At 53.2% G+C, this 19766-nt stretch overlaps 1 protein-coding gene across 2 annotated transcripts in view; it reads left to right on the forward strand.

Annotated features, from left to right (window-relative positions):
- Window positions 1–5981: 5981 nt before the first annotated feature.
- Window positions 5982–19766, forward strand: part of RAP1A (RAP1A, member of RAS oncogene family) — a 188524-nt gene continuing 174739 nt past the window's right edge. The window contains exon 1 of one of the 2 annotated variants that reach the window (XM_079327326.1): window positions 5982–6072. The gene's annotated coding sequence lies outside the window, so the exon portion shown is untranslated. The remainder of the gene's footprint in view (window positions 6073–19766) is intronic. The other variant, XR_013776877.1, reaches the window with a different exon arrangement.

Raw genomic sequence — 19766 nt, forward strand, 5'->3', positions numbered from 1 at the left:
GCAGCCACACAGCTCAGCCTGTGGGAGCCCTGGGTGCAGGAAGGAGAGCTGGAGTGTCCCAGGTGAGCTGCCCTGTCCCAGAGACTCAGGACAGCCAGGGCTGTCACAGCCTCCAGCCAAGGCTCCTGAGCCAGAGCAGGGCTGCAGGAGACTCCTGGTCTGCTGAGGAGGTGACAGCTGAGGGCAGAGCTGGCTCAGGCTGTGACACTGCCAGCCTGGAGTGCTGGGAGGGGACATCAGCACTGGCTGAGTGAGGACACACAGGTGCCTCCTGCCCAGCATTTGCTGTACCTTATCCAGCCCTGCAGAGGAAAATTCCTGCTCTTCCCAAGGAAGAGGCTCAGAGCCAGGGTTATTCACTTGTGCTCAGGGAGCAATCAGAAAGCAAAGGCTGCTGACAAAAGCCCAAGTGTTGCTGTGCTGGTAATGCCAGTGGATTGGAGGGGCAGAGGAGCTGCCTCTCCTGACACAGCTGCTTTAGGGGAAGCTCCTGCTCGCCCCTGGAAGCTGGAGGAATGGAGGTGCTGGAGGGTCTCCAAGGCTGGGGCAGGATTAAACCCTCTTAGGAGCAGCAGTAACTGGAAACACAGGTCTGCAGGTGTAGGTGAGTTCATTGTCACCTCCCTGGTGTCTTTACAGAGCCTGTCCTGCAGCCCTGAGCCTGCCTGTGCTGCTGGCCTGGGCTGGCTGAGGGCAGGAGGGTCTGACCCCTGAGTACTGGCACTGACCCTGAATGCAACCAGTGACAACTGGGACAATTTATTCATGAATCATGGCTGAATCATGGACCAGTAATGAAGAAACTCCAGGGATCTTACAGGGCTTCCAGAAGCTGACAGACAAATACCTGGATTGTTACTTTTACCTGCTAATCAAAACTTGCCCCTTGGCTACAATACAGTCGTTGTGTGACTGTTTAAAGAAAACAAGTGTTTAAATCCCATTAAAGGAAACGTGAGAAGGAGCATTTACTGAATTAGATATTCTCTCAATTTCAATATATATGACATTGAATTTCAAGGCAATGTTTGTCTCACTCTGTGGTTTCCACCAAACCTCCAGTCAAAGGATGTCTCTGACTTCCTCTTGCAGTTATATTTTAACTTTCATTTTATCTTTGGTTGTTTTTTTTGTTTGTTTTTTTTTTTTCCCACTTCCCCATACTCTTCTGCCTGGATTTTACAAAACAGAAGTAGGAAAGCTGCAGCTGCCCTAGGAAGGGTGAGAGCAGCTGGCAGTGGAGGAGGTTTGGTACCCAGAGCTGGAGGAGGCACTGCCTGGCCAGGGCAGAGTGCTGGGCTGCACAGGAAGAGTTGGCCAACAGAAAATGTGTGTTTGCAGCTCCTCTGAGCAGGGAGCACAGTCTGTCAGCTGGAAGAACAGCACTCACTCCTGCTCACATCGGGCTCTGCTGTCCCAGTTTTCCTGTTTGGGGCCTGGGCCTCTCCCAGTGGCTGTGCAGGGGTGGGGGCTCCAGGCCCCCTGTGCAAATCCAGCTTTGCCCAGCCACACTGCAGACTGGGGATGGGCAGAATCACACCCTGGCTGTGCCATGGGGGCTCTGTGGAGGTGCCACCCATCCCTACCCAGGGGATTTGGGAAATATCCTGCCAATGTGTGTCAGTACGAGGAGCTGCTGGGTCAGATCCCAGCCCAAGCATCCAATCCTTCTCCTCTGCTGGGAAATTCCAGGCTGCTACAGCTTTGGACAAGGAAATCCTTGCTTGCAGAAAGCAAAGGGTATGAGCAGCCCACAGTGCTGCTGTTGGGCTGAAAGGTGGAATCCCTGTGCCTGAGCACTGGCAGCTCCCTGCTGAGCTGGGCAGGGAGGTGGATTTGTGCTTTGCTTCCCTCCCCAGTGAGTTGCACAGCCTCTGATGGTATTTCTAAAACCCTTGAACCAGAAACCCCAATCAGTCTCTGCCTTTCTCCTGACCCTGCAGAACTGCTGATACCAGACTGGCTCCAGGCTGTGCTGGCACAATCACAAGGCAGGGAAATGTTTGGGAAGCTGCATGAGAAGCTTCCATCCCATGTCCCTGTCAGAGTGACAGTCACAGGAGGAAAGCCCAGGTGGTTTTGGTAGGGGAAGCCTTGTTCCTGCCTGCTCACCCTCTCTGCAGCCCCATCTCACATCCCTAGGGCTCAAACCTGGAGAGCCCCTCTGTGTTTGCAGTGGGACCAGCCTTTCTGGGATTTGAGGGACTTTAGGGCAGGGGATGGGCTGGGGGAGCAGCAGGGCTGCAGTGCATGGAAAAGCCAGTGCAGGAAAGCTGCTGGAGCTCTGGCAGAGCCCTGCCTTGGGATCAGCCATCCCTCCCCACATCCCACAGCTCATCTGCCTAATCACCCAGCAGCTTCCCCCAGCCAGACAGTGGGCACAGAGCAAACCAGGCCTGAGTGGGAGCAGGGATGGGTTTGGGGAATCTGGTCCTGTCTGCTCTGGGAACAGGCTCAGGCAGAGCTGGGCTGTGTCCAACCATCCTTCCTGCCCAGATCCCTGGCAGGGACAGCGTGGGAGGTGAGGTGGGAGCTGTGACCCTCAGCCAGGGCAGCTGCTGGCAGCCATGTGGGTGCTCACTGCTAATTACATCATTAAGTCATTATTCATAATGATACACTGCAATCTCATCTGGAAAGAAAATATTATGCTTGCACTTCAAAGGCTTGTGTTGAGATCTTTGGAACGAGCAGTTTTCTCTTGATTCTCCCCTGAGCAGAGTTTAAAGAATTATTGTAAGTTTAAAAATTATTGCAAGTTTACAGAGCACCAGTTCCCTCCTTGTGCAGTTCAGGTTGAGACACTGAGGACAGGGGCAGGATGCAGTCAGCACCTTGACTTCTGCCAGCCAGAGCAAAAGGATAATGTGTTATTAGCCTGCATGGTGTCAAACCCACTTTCATTTACTCTCCAGCCCTCTGATTCTATCAGCCAGCAATCCAAGGTCATTATGCAATCACAAATTGTTTCTGAATTTCATTAGATCAGCAAATGGGCCTTAGCTACATATTTACATCAGCTGAACTTGTGATGATTTATCCAATTGGGCAATTATTATTTTGGAATAAAAGCACTCCTGAGGGATCCTGCTTCATATTAATTTGCCTGTGGAAGACTCAGTGCAACCTCTGCAACTCAGCTGCAAAAGCAGGTGAAAAATTGCAATCCTGTTGCAGGTTCTAGGATAAACACCCCTGGTTTGAGGTTGTCAGCAGCTTCCACCCCTCAGGCAGGTGTCAGTGCTGTCACCCCTGGAGACTCCCTGGAATAATGGGATTTGTTGGAAATGGGGAAAGGCACCGAGGGACATGGGAGGTGACACCCTGCTGAGAAACTGGGTTTGCTGAGGAGCAATCCTGTGCTGCAGCAGAGAAAAGGAGCAGCAGCACGGACTGGAACAGCTCTGAGGGCTGCACGTGCCTCCTGAGGGATTTGGGCTGGGAGAAACAGAAATCCAGATTCATTCCCTGCTGCAGTCACTAGGAAAAGTGCCTCTGATTTCAGCTGAACTTGGACCTGCTTCTCCTCTTCTAATCGTTTCATAACCAGCTTCACATTCGTCCAGATCTAATTTCATGTACTTGCAAAGCCTGAGTCAGCAAGAAATGTTATCAGCTTCCACTCCAACCTGCAGAAAAGGGGGGATAAGTCAGAATACACATCCAGCAGGAGCCTGTCGTGCTGAGTCAGGCCCAGACCCTCATTGTTTGGAAACAGGAGATGGTCCACAAGCCATGGAACAGGCAAACTGTGATTCCTTGGGGACAATAAAACTCCTCAGCCAGTGCTCAGTGGGAAAAGCTGCAACGGGTTGACATTTGGGGCAAAGTTTGCTAAAGCTTTAATTTCAAAGGGAATTTGGGGCAAAGCCTTGCAGAATTTCAAACATTCCCATGTACACTGAGCCTGGTAAAGGAACTGCATCCCTCACAGTTTCTGTCCATAGAAATGTTTCTGCACAGATTTTGAACAGAAGTCACTGCTGATGTTCTGTCCCCGCCTGTTTTCCAGCCACAGCCTCATGTTTTCAAACATTGAGCTGGTAACTTCCTAAGGTCAGAGATTTCACGATAACGTTTGTGCTCTGAAGAAACAAGTTGCTCAACCAGAGCTGAGCATCCTTCAAGGCAGATGCTTTGCCCTTCCTGCAGAGACAGAAAGTGTGGGAATCCTCTGCTGACACAGCCCTGCCTCCAGCATCCAGGCCAGCAGAGACTCACCTGCTCCCAGCACGGGGGTCCCCAGGGAAGGAGACACCTCTTAAGCCATAAAAACAGGGATTTGCAGATCAGTATCAGCAGCCACAAGCTGTACCTGGAAGCAAAATTCTGCGCTGTGTGTTGATTTGTGCTGCACACACAGAGCTGTGAGAGGGAGAACTGGAGCAGTCTCAATTACACGGGGTGAGTGGGGACTCTGAGATCCGTGTGTCTCCCGGCCTCTCACTTGCTGGGGATTTCAGACAAGTCATTTAATCTTTGTTTTCTCATCTCTACAGCCAGACAAATAATATTTAGCCTTTTTCTTGGACTTCTGGATGAAAAGGCAGCACGACTGCTAAAATATTGCTGCTGTAGCCTCAGACCTCAACAAATCTGCTCGTGTCCCTGAAGTTTTGCACGTGGTGATAGAGGAGTGTGGGGAGGCCCGTGGGTGCTGCTGCTGCCTCTGGCACCGTCCTCTGCATCGCCCCAGGGACAGCGGCTGCAGCCTCGGCTGTCCCTGCCTGTGCAAGGGGGTGACAGTGCTGAAAAACATGAGATCCCCCTGCATTCCATGGAGCCGGGCACTGCAGCCCCTCCTGGGGTATTTATTCTTAACGAGGAAAGCAAGTCCCTGACATTTATTGGCTGTTGATGTTAACTTTTCTGCAGTGTGGAGTTTAGAGCTGAATTGCAGTTTAAGTTGGGGCTAATGAAGTGATGTCCCTGTGCTGGACCCGATCCTCCTGTGTGGCCGCTCGCTTACAAACCCTCGGGGACAAAAACACCCTCAGCACTTTTCTGTTTCTTTTCCGGCGTTTTGCCTGTTTCTTGTTGGTTTCGTGTGTTTCATTCCGATGTCACAGTTCTTTATTTTGGCGCTTTTCTAAAGAAATAAACAAACCTCGAAACACAAAGTGCGGCGTTTCCAGGGAAGCTTTGCCGGGGTGAAGGTGATGCGCTGCTCCCGAGCCCCGTGCAGTGCTCGGGGACCTCTTGGCGACTCCTGTCGCGACAGAGCAGCATCACCCCCCTATGGAAACACCTCAGCCTGCGTGCTGCCCGCGCTTCCCGAGGGAATTCCCACCCTGAGCCCGCTCCTCCTGTCCCTGCTGGGGATGAGACCCCAAATCCCCCCGGCTGTCCCTTTCATCGGGGAGTCGAGCAGAGAAATTCCCCCCGATCCCGCTTTTCTCCAGGCTGAGCCCCTTCCAGTCGCTCCCGGTGCTCCAGCACCTTCCCAGCTCCGCTCCCGTGCCTGGACCCGCTCCAGCTGCCGCAGAGGGGCCGGGGCCGCTGGATGTGCCCGTTCCCCGCTGGATGTGCCCGTTCCCCGCTGGATGTGCCCGTTCCCCGCTGGATGTGCCCGTTCCGCACACGGATGGACCCCGCTGGATGTGCCCGTTCCCGCTGGATGTGCCCGTTCCCCGCTGGATGTGCCCGTTCCCCGCACGGACGGACCCCGCTGGATGTGCCCGTTCCCCGCTGGATGTGCCCGTTCCGCACACGGACAGACCCCGCTGGATGTGCCCGTTCCCCGCTGGATGTGCCCGTTCCCCGCTGGATGTGCCCGTTCCCCGCACGGACAGACCCCGCTGGATGTGCCCGTTCCCGCTGGATGTGCCCGTTCCCCACAGCACACTCCCCGCACCTGCCCCGGCCCTCCCGGAACTTTTGCCGGCCCGTCCGTCCCCGCCCGCCGCTGGCTCCTCCCCGAGCCGCGGTCGCGCGGGGCGGAGCGGACGCGGCGCCGCCGCCGCGCAGAGCAGCAGCAGCGGCAGCGGCGGCAGCAGGAGCCGAGCCCGAGCCCCGAGCCCCGAGCCCGCTCCGGGGGAGCCGAGCGGCGGCGGGGGCGGCGCGGGGGCGGCGGTGAGCGGGGAGCGCGGCGGGGCCGGGCCGGGGGAGCGGCGGGGAGCGGCGGGTCCGGCTGTCCCGGCGGGGCCTGGCGAGGCCGCGGGCGGAGCGGGGCAGGGCAGGGGCCGGCCCGCAGTCCGGCCGGGCCGGGCGGTGTCAGCGGGGCCGCGCCGGGCGCTCCCGGCAGCGAGGGGAGGCGGCTCGGCCCCGGCCCGGCCCCGTTCCCGTCCTGCCCCGGCCGGTCCGTCCTGCCCCGCCGGACATCCTCATCCATCTTGAGCGGCACCGGGCGGGCTGTGCCGGGCGGGCTGTGCCTGCCGGGCTGTGCCGGGCTGTGCCGGGCTGTGCCGGGCTGTGCCGGGCGGGCTTTGCCGGGCTGTGCCTGCCGGGCTATACCGGGCAGTGCCTGCCGGGCTGTGCCGGGCTGTGCCTGCCGGGCTGTGCCGGGCTGTGCCTGCCGGGCTATACCGGGCTGTGCCTGCCGGGCTGTGCCGGGCTGTGCCTGCCGGGCTGTGCCGGGCTGTGCCGGGCTGTGCCGGGCTGTGCCGGGCGGGCTGTGCCGGGCGGGCTTTGCCGGGCTGTACCGGGCTGTGCCGGGCTGTGCCGGGCTGTGCCGGGCGGGCTGTGCCGGGCGGGCTGTGCCGGGCGGGCTGTGCCGGGCTGTGCCGGGCTGTACCGGGCTGTGCCGGGCTGTGCCGGGCTGTGCCGGGCTGTGCCTGCCGGGCTGTACCGGGCTGTGCCGGGCTGTGCCGGGCGGGCTGTGCCGGGCTGTGCCGGGCTGTGCCGGGCTGTACCGGGCTGTGCCGGGCGGGCTGTACCGGGCTGTGCCGGGCTGTGCCGGGCTGTGCCGGGCGGGCTGTACCGGGCTGTGCCGGGCTGTGCCGGGCTGTGCCGGGCTGTGCCGGGCGGGCTGTACCGGGCTGTGCCGGGCTGTGCCGGGCTGTGCCGGGCTGTGCCGGGCGGGCTGTGCCGGGCTGTGCCTGCCGGGCTGTGCCGGGCTGTGCCGGGCGGGCTGTACCGGGCTGTGCCGGGCTGTGCCGGGCTGTGCCGGGCTGTGCCGGGCGGGCTGTGCCGGGCTGTGCCTGCCGGGCTGTACCGGGCTGTGCCGGGCTGTGCCGGGCGGGCTGTGCCGGGCTGTGCCGGGCTGTGCCGGGCTGTGCCGGGCTGTGCCGGGCGGGCTGTGCCGGGCTGTGCCGGGCTGTGCCGGGCGGGCTGTACCGGGCTGTGCCGGGCTGTGCCGGGCTGTGCCGGGCTGTACCGGGCTGTGCCGGGCTGTGCCGGGCTGTGCCGGGCTGTGCCGGGCTGTACCGGGCTGTGCCGGGCTGTACCGGGCTGTGCCGGGCTGTACCGGGCTGTGCCGGGCTGTGCCGGGCTGTGCCGGGCGCGCTCGCAGATCGGCGGGATTGTTGACGGGGTCCGGTGTGCGCCCCGTGCTCGCCGCTCGTGCGGGGCCGAGGGACAGCGGGGCTGGCACGGGGGGACAGGGCAGGGCAGAACGGGGCACAGGGGGTGGCACCATAGGGGACAGGGGATGGCAGGGTAGGACACGGGATGGCAGGACGGGGCACAGGCTCCACGAGCTGCTCTGCTGTGCCAGCCCGGACAGGTGGCAGGAGGTTTGGGCAGAGGGGACAAGCCAAGGGGGGACCCCTCGTGAGCCACGTGGAGCCCGGGCTGGCCCATCCTCGTCCTCTGGCCCATCCTCGTCCTCTGGCCCATCCTCGTCCTCCACTCCCAAGGACTCGTTGTCTCAGACCGCCTCAGCTCTGAAAAGCTTTCTTGCACTTCCTTCAATTGCTTTAAAGAGAAACGGCTCTCTGTGTGGGAAACTTTGGTGTTTCGATACTTCTCGTTAATTGGTGACTTTGCTTGCGGTATTCGAGGTGCAGGATTCCTGCGGAGCTTCCTCAGTGCGAGGGTTGGGGTTTGGACAGTCATTTCTGACTGACACAGCTGGAACTGGGTCTTGCTTTGCTCACCGCTTGCAAAGAGCTGCAAACAGGAAGGGCAAACCATGAAAACTCTGCGTTTTTTTCCTTTCGGTAGCTTAACAGGAGAGATAATATTTCTTAAAATAGTTATTTGACTTGAAAACGCCTTTCTGCCTTCGGAGTATTGTATCTGCACTCTGTAATTTCTGTTGTAATTCTCTGGGAGTAGTTGTGCTGCTCCCCACAAGGAGACGCCAGTTTAAGTGAAGAGTTGAGGGAAGCGGCTGTTCAGCTGGCAGTGCCTGTCTGCTGTGAAATGTTTCACTGTTGTGGTTCGTGTCATTGCTTTTTTCATGCTGGAGTGGTGTGTCAGTAATTCTCCCTGGTGTCGTGGATCCTCGGATCTAATGTGGGAATTTGTGAGACTCTCAGGAAGTGATGGATGAAGCTTGGAGAAACAGAGAATGGCGCCTTAGCAAAGCTCTGTGCCTTTAATGAGAAGTTATCCAAAACCAGGCAAGTTAAAGGGAAGTTCCAGATGGAGCACTCTTGCTTTTGTGATCTCTGCAACTTTGTGAATTCACAGAAACGATGTGTTTCACAAGTATGAAATGCTGATTATTCTGACATCATTATCACATTGCTATAGTGACTTCATTACGCTGGGAATGCCACGTTCACATCCGGTTGCTATGGAGAAAATCAGTGTCATAAATAAAAACACTTAATGTTCTGTTCATCCCTGTGGCAGGAAAAAAGGCATCGATTTATTGACGCGAGTGAAGACTGGCAACATATTCCAGCAGGAGTTGCGGGTGCCAAGTCACAAGCTGGGGAATTGCCACTTGCCATTCTCGGCAGATTGTCCCTCCTCTCTGTGTTGTGGCAGGTAGCAGAAGTTGTGAAATGCAGCTTTGGGAATGGAGGGTGGCAGAGCGTCTGTCGTTGCTCGAGGTGGAGTCGGCAGGAAGCGCAGTGCTCGCTCCGCTTCTAAAAATAATCTGTTTTCATGCAGAGTGTTTGTGCTGCTGGCCCCTGGCAGGGCAGGGCTCACAGCCCGGGTGGGATGCCCAGGGAGCCTCAGTGTCCCCCGGGCCAGTGTCACCCAGCCCAGCCCTGCTGCCGTCACGTGTCCTGCCCTGCCTGCTTTAGGGTAAGGAGCTTTGCTGCAGGTTTTGAGAGGATCTCCTGCCAAACTCGCACAGCATGAGTGCAGTGACAGGCTGATGCTTTTATTGGGAGACTGCTGTTTACACAGTTTATGCTGCAGACACACAGTCAGACTGTATTGGTGATGCATTTCGTGGCTGCTCCCAGGACTGTTCTGAAAAAAACTAAAAAGTAATTAAATGGCAGGAGTGTAGCATGTGGATGTACTTGAACGTTAAAGTTTTAATTGTATATTGAATCATTGCCCTGGCATAAACAACTGCAAGCATTTGTTTGTACTTTACATTGCAGGGCTTTTCCCGCAGCCTGCACGTGCACAGCACACTCAGGGCACTTTGAACTTGTGCTCAGTGTTTAGAGAACAGATTGCTTCTGTGCAGCTTTGCAGGCTTAAAAAATCCTCCTCCAGAGGAATCCTAAGACTCTGACAGCAGGAGCGTGTTATCCGTTTTCCTAGGGAAAACAGAGTGAATCTTTTGAACATACAGAAGGTTCAAACCTTTAGGCTTTATATTTGAAGTGTTTTTTTTGTGTGTAGCTGTTTGAAGTTCAGAATTATCCTTGATCCAGTGTTACTTTCAACCTTGCCAAAATCAGCTCAGCTGGCTCTGGCTGTGGATCCTGATCAAAACTTTTGGGTTTTAGGGTAATATGGGAGACTTCCTATTTTATCACTTTCTTTTAATTTCTGATGAGCCACGTTAGTGTTGAACATCAATCACTTCTTATAACTTTGTGTATTTAATTCTGCAGGAGCAGATTCAAGGGAGACACGACTTTTAAAACTTGGTCAGGTCCTGGGGTGGTGTTTGGATTTTTTTGCCTTGATTTGGGGGGGATGTTTGGTTGTTTTTTCAAGATGAGGTAGTGAGGATGGTAGTTAAAGTATAGCCTTAGTTCATTTTATGTTGAGCTCTGAAGTACTGACTGATTTTCTTTTACTTTTTTATTTAATAGTTATTTGGAAATTAAACAGAAATTGAATGGAAGTGTCTTCTTAAAAGGGTGCTTCTAAATCCCAGGGTCAGATTTTCCTGTAGGCATTTGTGTTTGCACTTTAGGAAAGTTGCTGCTGCTGGAAACATGACACCTAATGGCAGAGATAAGTAAGGATGTCCCAAAGTTTTCTGAAGGAACTGTTCATCTTGCTGAGCTCTCTTACCTGGTCCAGCCTGTCTTGCTCAGATGTCAAAACTTGTGTCAGGTGTGAAGAGTCCCTCTCCATCCTTCCATGGGCTCCCTGTGGCTCCTGGGAGGTGGAATCCAGCTCAGGAGCTTTCAGGTAGTGGGAATGGTGAAACAGAGCATCAGGTTATGGGGATGAGTTTGTGCCAGTGCTCCTGAGCAGGGGATGGGGCAGGAGGGAGTTTTTGTGGGTGAGAATTCCCCAGGCTGTTTGGCTCCTGCAGTCCAGAGCAGCAGTGAGTTACTCACCCCCTGAGAGGGGAGGGAGACAAGGCAGAGACTGAACTCCTCTGATTTCCCCCTGCTGAACCTTTATTGCTGAGCATTCAGAAGCTCTTGGAAGCAAGAACCAAGTGGGAATCCAACTGATGCAGTTTAGTTTCCAGCATGAGTATTGGGATGAAGAAAACCATCAGTGTTGGCAAGCTGGAGACCTGTTGAACAGAAGAGAGAGGATTAAAGCAGGTGTGATGAAAATTGAATTGTGCCAGTCCCACTGCTGATGGAGGGAAGGAGTTGGGAGAACCAGAAGCTGCAGCTGCTGCCACAGCTGAGCCAGGGCAGTGTCCTCCAGCCCTGGGCTGGTGAGGTGCCTCTGCTTGGCCTGTCACAGTGGGAAGGACGTGACCTGGGGCTTTTTCTGGCTGCCAGAATTACACCAAACAGGTGACATTGGGTCTCTGTGCTCAGAGGTACCAGGGTGTTATTGGCAAGGAGCAGCCTGCATTTATGGGAGTTCATGGAGCTGCCTTTCTGTTGTGACAAATTGAGGGTCTCTGGTTGTTTTTCAGCTGGCTGTGCTTGTTGCTAGTGACTGTTGACATCCTCTGTGAGCTGGTTTGACATGTCTGACTGAAACCCTTTGCAGCTAAATGGCTCATTATCAGAGGCTTCCTGTTATTTCCTGTGATAGCATAATTTGGTTAATTAATGCCTGTTTTCTGAGCTCCCCTCAGAAGAAAAGGGGACCCAGTGACAGCAGAGCATCAGTCAGGACACAGCTGGGCCTGCTCAGCTCTTGGTACCTGGATTTTACACTGAAACACTTTGTGCTGCACTCTGGTGCCATTTCACTCCCAGGTTTGCTCTGAAACAAGTTTTGATCTGCAAAGGGAGCTGGTTACTGAGAGTTCACTCCTTCCTTTGCAAATACTGCACTAATTGAGGTTGTGTAGAATAATCCATTTAAGGATATTAAGATGAGGAGGCTGTGGGGAGAAGGGTGGTGCTCAGGGAGGAGGCACTGATCATTCCTGATCAGAAATGCTGAGTTTGGGATGGCTGCAGTGCTGGGGCAGGAAATGGGATGCAGAGCTGTGTGGATCTGGGGTCTGTACCTGCTGCAGTGCTGAGAGCAGCACACACACCTGGCTGCAGGTGAGCTCAGAGCTGTGTGTGTGCAAGGCAGGCAGGGCTGGCTCTGTCCCACCCTGGCAGCTCTGGAGCAGGTCGGGTGGCTCTGCTGAGCCTGGCCTGGCCACATGAAGAGGGGCCTGGATGTTTGATGTGTGCTCTGCTCCCTCTGGGAGTGCTCAGGCAGTACTGAGAGTTGGGAAATACCTGCTGGACCTGACCAGGCACTTCCACTGCAGCTGCACTGGCTTCACCTGAACCCAGGTAAAGACACACTTTGGGGTTTTTTCGGTTGAGAAATCCAGATGCTGACAAAGGCAGGCTTGGTGTGCTTTGAAAACTGCTGCTTGCTTTATTTTGATGAACAAAATCATCAGTCTGAGGGGGAAGTCAGACCCTGGACAAGAAGAAGCAGGGACAGGACAAACAGCCAAAAAGGAATCTCCTGGGCTGCTCCCAGCCCCTGGCTGCAGGTGGCTGTCTTGGCTCTTTCACCTATTGGACTTTGTTTAACCTAAAGCATGGGCAGCCAGGCAGGGGCAGTCCTGTTGAGCAGGTGGCCCCAGGCATTGTGCTTTGTTATTTATTTTGAATATTGATAAGATGGCAAACACTGAAATCCATCTGGGGCACTGAAGCCTGGATGTGCCCACAGCAGTGGCTGTGTTGGGGCTGAAACAAATCTTTATTCATCACTTGAGTGAGGCAGGATGTGTTCAGTGGAAGGAGCATTTCTGTGATAGGTGATTGCTGCTTTGTCAAAACCCTGTTTTTTGGGAATGCACTGGGAGTGTGTTTGTCAATGGGCTGTGTTGCATAACTGCTGCTTGCTGGAGCATTGCAGGAAAACAGACACTTGCATTTCACTTGTCAGTGGCTGCAGAGTCAAGGCTGGCTGGAATGTTTTGGGTTTTTTTTTTTTTTTAGTCAAGATATTTGTTGGATTCAATGATGTTGTGTTCTGCAGTGTTGTAATACTGCAAAAATGTGAACTTGTCATGTTTAAATCAGCGTATTGCCTGTGAGCTCAAGGCAGTGCTGATGGGCTGAGCTGGGGCTGCTGCAGGTTCCTGTCCAGGGCAGGAATTTTTGGGAATCAGGCATTTCTCACAGCTGCAGCTGCAAACAAACCCTTGGTCTGGGAGGCATGGGAGGAGCACTTCAGCTGGATGCAGTGCCTTTCATGTTGGATTTTTATGTAATATTCTTTCCTCTCATGCAAATAAACTTGGAGTTGTAGGGAGGGGCAGCTGAGAAGAGGAAAACTTTCATTACAGACAGCTGACATGCAGAATAACATCTTTTTATGTGCCACTCACCACGTGATAGTTAAAAGTAACTCATAGTTCACTGGGTAAGGCTATTTCTGGTGCAATTCTTTTTTTGTGTAACAGTCTCATTCCAGCACATCTTGCTTTACCCTGAGATTTGATGGGTTTGTTAGTCCTGTGCTGAGGAACAGGTACTGAAGAACGGAAATCCTGATGGATTTATGAAGTAAATATGGGTGAAGATGAAATGAATTTAGCCAACTGTTGCTTTCTGCTTTAGATTATAACACTAATTATAGCTGAAAATAGCATTAAGATTAAAGATCCAGACTGAAGTGGTTCCAGACAGCCTTTCTTATGAAATATTTATGCATTTAGGGCTTTTAACTCATCAGATCACTTATGAAGTTGTGGAGGTTCCAGTATTATTGTGGCTTTGCCTTGTTTTGTGAATACACTGCATTGGAGTATTGATCACTAGAAGGCAGTCAGAGCTTTTTCAGGAATCCCATTTGAAATGATCAAACAGATGCTGTAATGCTCCAGGGCACTTTCCTGGGTGGTGTGATTCTGAGAAAGTGGGTCTTGTTCTTTTCTTTGTGATTTCAGTGCTTTTGCAGCCTCTGTTGAAGGAGCTGTTTGCCCAAATCCTTGTCATAAACACAAAATCCATTCAGCAGCAGGGCAGACTGGGGCTGGGTGGCTTGGCAGGTGTCAGAAGAATGAAGCTGTGTCTGCAATTTCCCCTGTGCTTTAGTGCCAGCTTCACATCCCCTGCATCTCCACGGGCACAGCTGAAACAGATTTAGGAACTTCTTAAAAGCAGTGGTGGTAGTGCTGTGCTGAGGGCACGGGTTGGGCTGGTGCTGCATTTACAGATTGAAAACCAGGTGTTTTTACAGGGAGTTTAACTTTGGTGGGGAGGTGTCCTGAGCACGGGGAAGGCACAGAAATGTGGGGGATGACAGTGGGCACTGAGGTGTGCTGTGTTCTCAGGTGCCCAGGGCAGCAGCCCCTGTCCCAGGCCTGTGCTGGGCACATTTCATCCCAGTGTGGGAGAGATGGTTGTTTTCCTTTTGCTGTGTGTTAGCATTTGGAGCCCCTGTTGGTTCTGAGCTGGGCTGGCAGTGCTGCTCTGGGAGGATGTGTCCTCCCTTCCTCTGATCCCTGCCCTGCCCTGCTGCTCTCCACAGGCAGCTCTACAATTGTCTGCCTTGCTCCTAATCAAGCTTGACCTATAAATACCAAAATGGCTCCTGTAAAACTGATTAAACCATCAGCGCTGTTTCCTTTAATGCCACCTTTTATTCACCGTAAAGGAAATTCCAGGATGAATTGTCAAAGGAGTTTTGCCCTTTTAAGCAGGTTCAGGAGGATTAAAACCTTCAGAGCAGCCCTGGTGCAGAGGCCAGGCCTGGCAGGGTTTGGTTAGAGCCCTGCTGGCCTCCAAGTGCTGGCACTGGAGTGTTCATAACTCTGAATATTCCTTCAGTTCAAACCTTCACACAGAAGAAAGTTTCATTTTTGCTGTAGAAGAAAACTCAGTTTGCACCCCCACTCTGCCCCAAGGTTCCAGGAAGCAGCATTAAAGGGCTGAGCTAAATACTGGAGGATTAAGCACCACATTAAATAACTGAATTTCTTTGAGAAACGTAATGAAACTGTTACTTTCCCCTCTATTTGAAGTTAATTCTGTGCACTTAGTGCTATTCAGGTTCCTATCAAGCCTTGAAATGTGCCATGAAAAGCTGTCAGGAGGTGCAGTCCTGCTTGGCAGTGCCGAGACATCCGCTGTGGGCTGTGTTTCAGTCCTCATTACACGGGTGCTCATTGCTGCGGGGGGTTATTTCAGCTGATAAACAAATGTACTATTAATAAGTGGCCATATGGTCCGAGGGGCTTTTCATTGTCAGCAGGGTGGTTCAGAGAGGCGTTTAACGAGCGGGGGTTGGTGGTGGCTGCCACACAGCAGGCAGGTGAAAATCCCTGGGCTGCACATGCAGGGCTGACCTTTAGAACGGGCTGAGGGCTGGGATCCAGGCTGCAAACACACACACACACACATTGCTGCAGCTGTGCCAGGGGGGTTAAAGAATCTCAGTGTTTTCTGGAATTTGTGAGTTAGCCCGGTCTCCTGGAGAGCTGGGATGTGCCCCCTGCTCAGGGGCTTGGTACTAGTGTTAGGATTTATCACTGGTATAAACTGGTGTTAGGATTTATCACTGGTGGGTGTAAACCCTAGAGTCATGGAGTGGTTTGAGTTGGAGGGACCTTCAAGCTGACCCAGTGTCACCCCCTGCCATGGCCATGGGCACCTTCCCCTGTCCCAGGGTGCTCCAGCCTGGCCTTGGACCCTTCAGGGATCCCAGGACCTCACAACCCTTTGAGTAAAGACTTTCTTCCCAATACCTAATCCTAACCTACCCAATACATGGGAAGAGCAGTTTAAACCTCTCCAATTTCATGGAGAAGTTTCACATAACCCTTAGTGGCCTGCAAGCTTCGTCTCTCCATTAAATTTTTTACGCTGGAGACCGAGTAAGCTCAACCTGAGCTTTATGACCAATGTCTGGTCACTAATACTGCAGAAATGAAATCATTAAAGTGCAAGGTGAAATTTCAGTGGCAATCTATCTACCTCATGTCACTTATTTACTCTTAATTGTATAAACCAGGAAGAATAGTGGTGGACGTTGCCAAGCTACTATCAGCACAACTAGTTATTCCTACCGAGTGGAATGGAGTCGGTCTTTTGCTGCGATTGAGTCTCCTCGGGTCTGTCTAGAATTTAATCTCTTTTATAAAAGGTCAAGATATTTTTTCCACTAAAGCAAATGGAGAGGAATGAAAAACTTTATAGGGCTTAAAAATCCGTGGCAAGTTGTGGATGTGATAGGCAGCAAATGGAGGAAGTGCCCTGCACGGCTGCTGCGCCTGATGGCGATGCCCTTTAGTGTTTGCAGGTTTGGCTGATGAGGAAGGGGGAAAGGAAGTGGTTTCTCATTTTCTCTTAAAAAAAATAAAAGGCTGTGGAGAACTCCTGTGAATGGTCTCTGCTGAGCTACTCCAATAGGGCTGGAAGGGAAGAGGAGCAATGGTGAATGTGGCTGTGGTGTGGCTTGGGAGGAGCTGTGAGCTCACAGTCCCTCCTGCCGAAGGTTTCAGATATTTGTGACTGAGCAGAGTGTCCTGTCCTGGATGGGTGTGCTGAGCTGTGTGTGTCCTGTCCTGGATGGGTGTGCTCAACTGTGTGTGTCCTGCCCATGTCCTCCCCTGTCCTGCCCCTGCCCTGTCCATCCCCAGCCCCTGCCCAGCCCGTGTCCTGTCCATCCCCAGCCCCTGCCCAGCCCGTGTCCTGTCCATCCCCAGCCCCTGTCCATCCCCAGCCCGTGTCCCGCGCTCAGGCTCTGGGATGCTCCCAGTGCCGCAGTCCGGCCCGAGGGGAGCTGCCAGCTCCAGCCCTGACCTAGAGCTTTGTTCTAATTTGGGGATGCAGTGTGTGTTGCTCTTTGAGTTGTGCTGCTGGCTTCCTTTCCCCTGCCTTTGTCTGGCTGGCACATGTCCCTAGCAACTTGCTGCAAGTGCAGACCAATAGGACAAAACATAAATTAGCCGTTTCAGCACGGCAGGCTGTGCTGCCCAGAGCCCTGCTTCCTTGCCTGGAGAGCTTCTGGAGCACAACAATTTCCAATGAATAATTAGGCAGGCACCTCCATAGAAGTTAACATTATGTTATTTGAAATTGCAGGTTCAGCGTGAAGCTGATTGCACAAAAGATTACAGGCTGAGGAGGATCAACCCCAGAGTGTTTGAGCACAAAATGACTATTTCCAATGACAGAGTTATTGCTGTTTTCTGAGAAGTCCATTTCTCTGCCTTGTTTGTGTGGGCTGCAGTGAATTTTCTGGGAGCTCCAGCTCAGCACAGCAGCAGTGGGAAGGGCTCTGTTGCTGCAGGACTTTGCTCTTTGCCCAGGCTCTGTGGCCTTGGCCCTGGCTCAGGAACACGGCGTTGATGGGGATGTGGCTCTGGGAGCACACGCCTGGGCCAGGAGCTTTTGAAGGATTTGAAGGATGCTCCTGCCTGTTGTGATGGAACTCTTCAGACAACACCTCTGGCCACGGTTGTTCTCCTGTCTTCTCACACAGCTGTTTGCTTTTTTGGCTTGTCACCAGCTTTATTTTCTGTGTGTGCTTCTTGCCGTGTCTTTTGGGGGTTATTTGTTACCTGAAAAATGAAAGGAAAATGTATTTAGGCTTGGATTGCTGATGGTTTGGACAAGGGACAGGGTGTATGTTCCAGCATCAGGAATGCAGTGGGGTCTGACTCATCCCACAGCAGCCTTGTGCATAGCTAATTACACACTCGTTGCCTTGATTGGTATTTGATGTGATGCTGAGAGCAGTCAGTGGAAATGACAATGATTTTGGTGTTAAAATTACAAAACTGAGGCTGAGATTCCTGGCACAAATTGTAAAATGTTCTTATGTAATGTAAGTATCTAAAGCACATTTGGTGTCAGATAGCACAGTGATAATGAAGTGCAGAGTCTGTGAAGTTTGTCAAACTGTCCTGGAGTCACACTGAACTGCTGCTTTCTGCTTAGTCTGGTCTTTTAGCCTTTTGTTTTCTCTGTGCTCTCGTTTTCCTGGTGTTGGTGGCCTCAGGAAAGGTGGAAGAGGTTTTCCCTGTACCCTAAGGCCAGGGAGTGTGACCTGGAGAAGGGGCTCGTTTTGTGAGGAGTCCATGGCACGATTTTATTAATGAGACAGACTCCTTGCTGCCTGGCAGGGGAATTATGTATGGCAGTGTTTGCCTTGGTGTTCAGGGCTGAGGATTTCCAGCCAAACCCCTTTCATTTGGGATGCACATCCCTGTAACCATTGTGTAACTGATGACAGCTTGGAGGAGCATTAGGGAAGCATTTCATGTGCTTTTGACTTCATTGAGTGATGGAATATCCCTGAACACGGTGTGGAACAAATGAGGGAGCAGTGCTGAGTGGGGCTGTCCTGGGGCAGTGCAGGGATGGTGCTCCAAGCCAGGGGAATCCTCGTCCTGGTGATTCCAGCCTGTGCTGCTGCATTCTCTCTGTTTGTTTGGATTCTCTGCTTTTGCTGTGGAGGGGAATCTGTCAGTTTAAGTGTGGTTTTGATGGCTGTAAATCTCCCCCTTGCAGAAGTGCTGGGTTTGGGTTTGTTTTGCCAACACGGCTCTGAGTAATGGAGGGATTTTGGTAGAGTGTTGAGCAATGTTTAGTTGACACTTTAAAAAAAGAAAATCCACCCCTTTCCGTGGCCTAGTTTATAGTAACTGAAAAAAAAAAAGCTGGCACGGGGAGCATTTACAAGTTGAAAATTAAACAGGTTTGTTTATAGTAGCCACGATTCAGTATTTGACTGCCAGGATAAAAATAACCAGGACGTGTGGCTGCAGCATCCCAGGAATGTGCTCTCCTTTGGGAGATGGGAAGGGCACAGCCACAGGAGTGGAGGTGCTGAGTTCAGAGACATCTGTGCCTCTCTCCAAGTGTGCTCAGTGCTGACCCTGCCCTTCCCTTGGGAAGGTTCAGCACTCCTGGTGCTGCTGGTGGGAGTCAAAGGGAGGTGTCAGTGATGAGCAGGCCAGGAGTTGCTCTCTCTTTTCCTTCCTTCAGCCAGGTGAGTGCTGCCTGCCTGTCCCCAGCCAGGACAGCTTGTTCTGTGCCAGAGCCTCTCTGGGGAGAGCAGGGAGCAGCCCCCAGGCTCACCTGCCCCTCAGAGCCTCCTGACACTGTCTCCAGGAGCTGCTGCTCATTCTGTGCCTCCCTCCTTTCAGTTCCTGCTCTCTCACCCTCATTTACACTCAGGCTGTGCTTTGGCTGGAAGTGCTGCTGAGCCGTGGCACTGGCAGCACCTCCAGGAAAGATCAGGGGATGCTTTGGGTGGGAAGAGACCTCAAAGCCCCTCCAGAGGCAGCCCTGCCATGGCAGGGACACTGTCCAGGCTGCTCCAGCCTGGCCTGGGGCACTGCAGGATCCAGGGGCAGCCACAGCTGCTCTGGGCACCTCAGCCAGCCCTGCCCACCCTGCCAGGACAACTCCTGCCCAGTATCCCTTCCTTCCCTGCCCTCTCTGCTCACTTTCCCTTGTACTTGGGAAAATATTTGACAGGGATTATGAGAGCTTCCATTATCTGTTTTGAAACAGACTGTGACTCCACAGTGACTCCAGAGCTGCTAAAAAGCAATATTTTCAATATTTTCAGCATAGTGGGTTTTCATTTAAACTTCCTGTGATTCCAGAGGAACAGCTGATTTTTTTTTTTTTTTTTCATCCCTTGAAAAGAACAGATAAAGTACTGAACTTATGAATGTCAGGAGCCTTTGCCTGTGAGAGCAGCAGGGTGCAGCCAGTGCTGTGATTCCTGTCTGAGGGATCAGTGCTGCTGCTGCTCAGGGTCACTCAGGGCTGGGACACTGGAGGTGTCAGAGCTTCTGCAGCTCTGGGGCAGTTCCTGGGGCAGGGCATGGGGCAGTTCCTGGGGCAGGGCATGGGGCAGTTCCTGGGGCAGTTCCTGGGGCAGTTCCTGGGGCAGTTCATGGGGCAGGGCATGGGGCAGTTCCTGGGGCAGTTCCTGGGGCAGGACATGGGGCAGTTCCTGGGGCTGCTGGCTCTTGTTCTGCTCTCCAGGACAGAATCCCAGAATGGTTTGGGTTGGAAGGGACCTTGAAGCTCATCCCATTCCTGCACCCCTGCTGCAAACCTGCTGGATTCCCTGAAATAATTGTGTGGGTGTTGTTGGATGTGAGCATGGCAGTG

Source organism: Erithacus rubecula (genome assembly GCF_903797595.1).
Source record: "Erithacus rubecula genome assembly, chromosome: 26".
NCBI lineage: Eukaryota > Metazoa > Chordata > Aves > Passeriformes > Muscicapidae > Erithacus > Erithacus rubecula.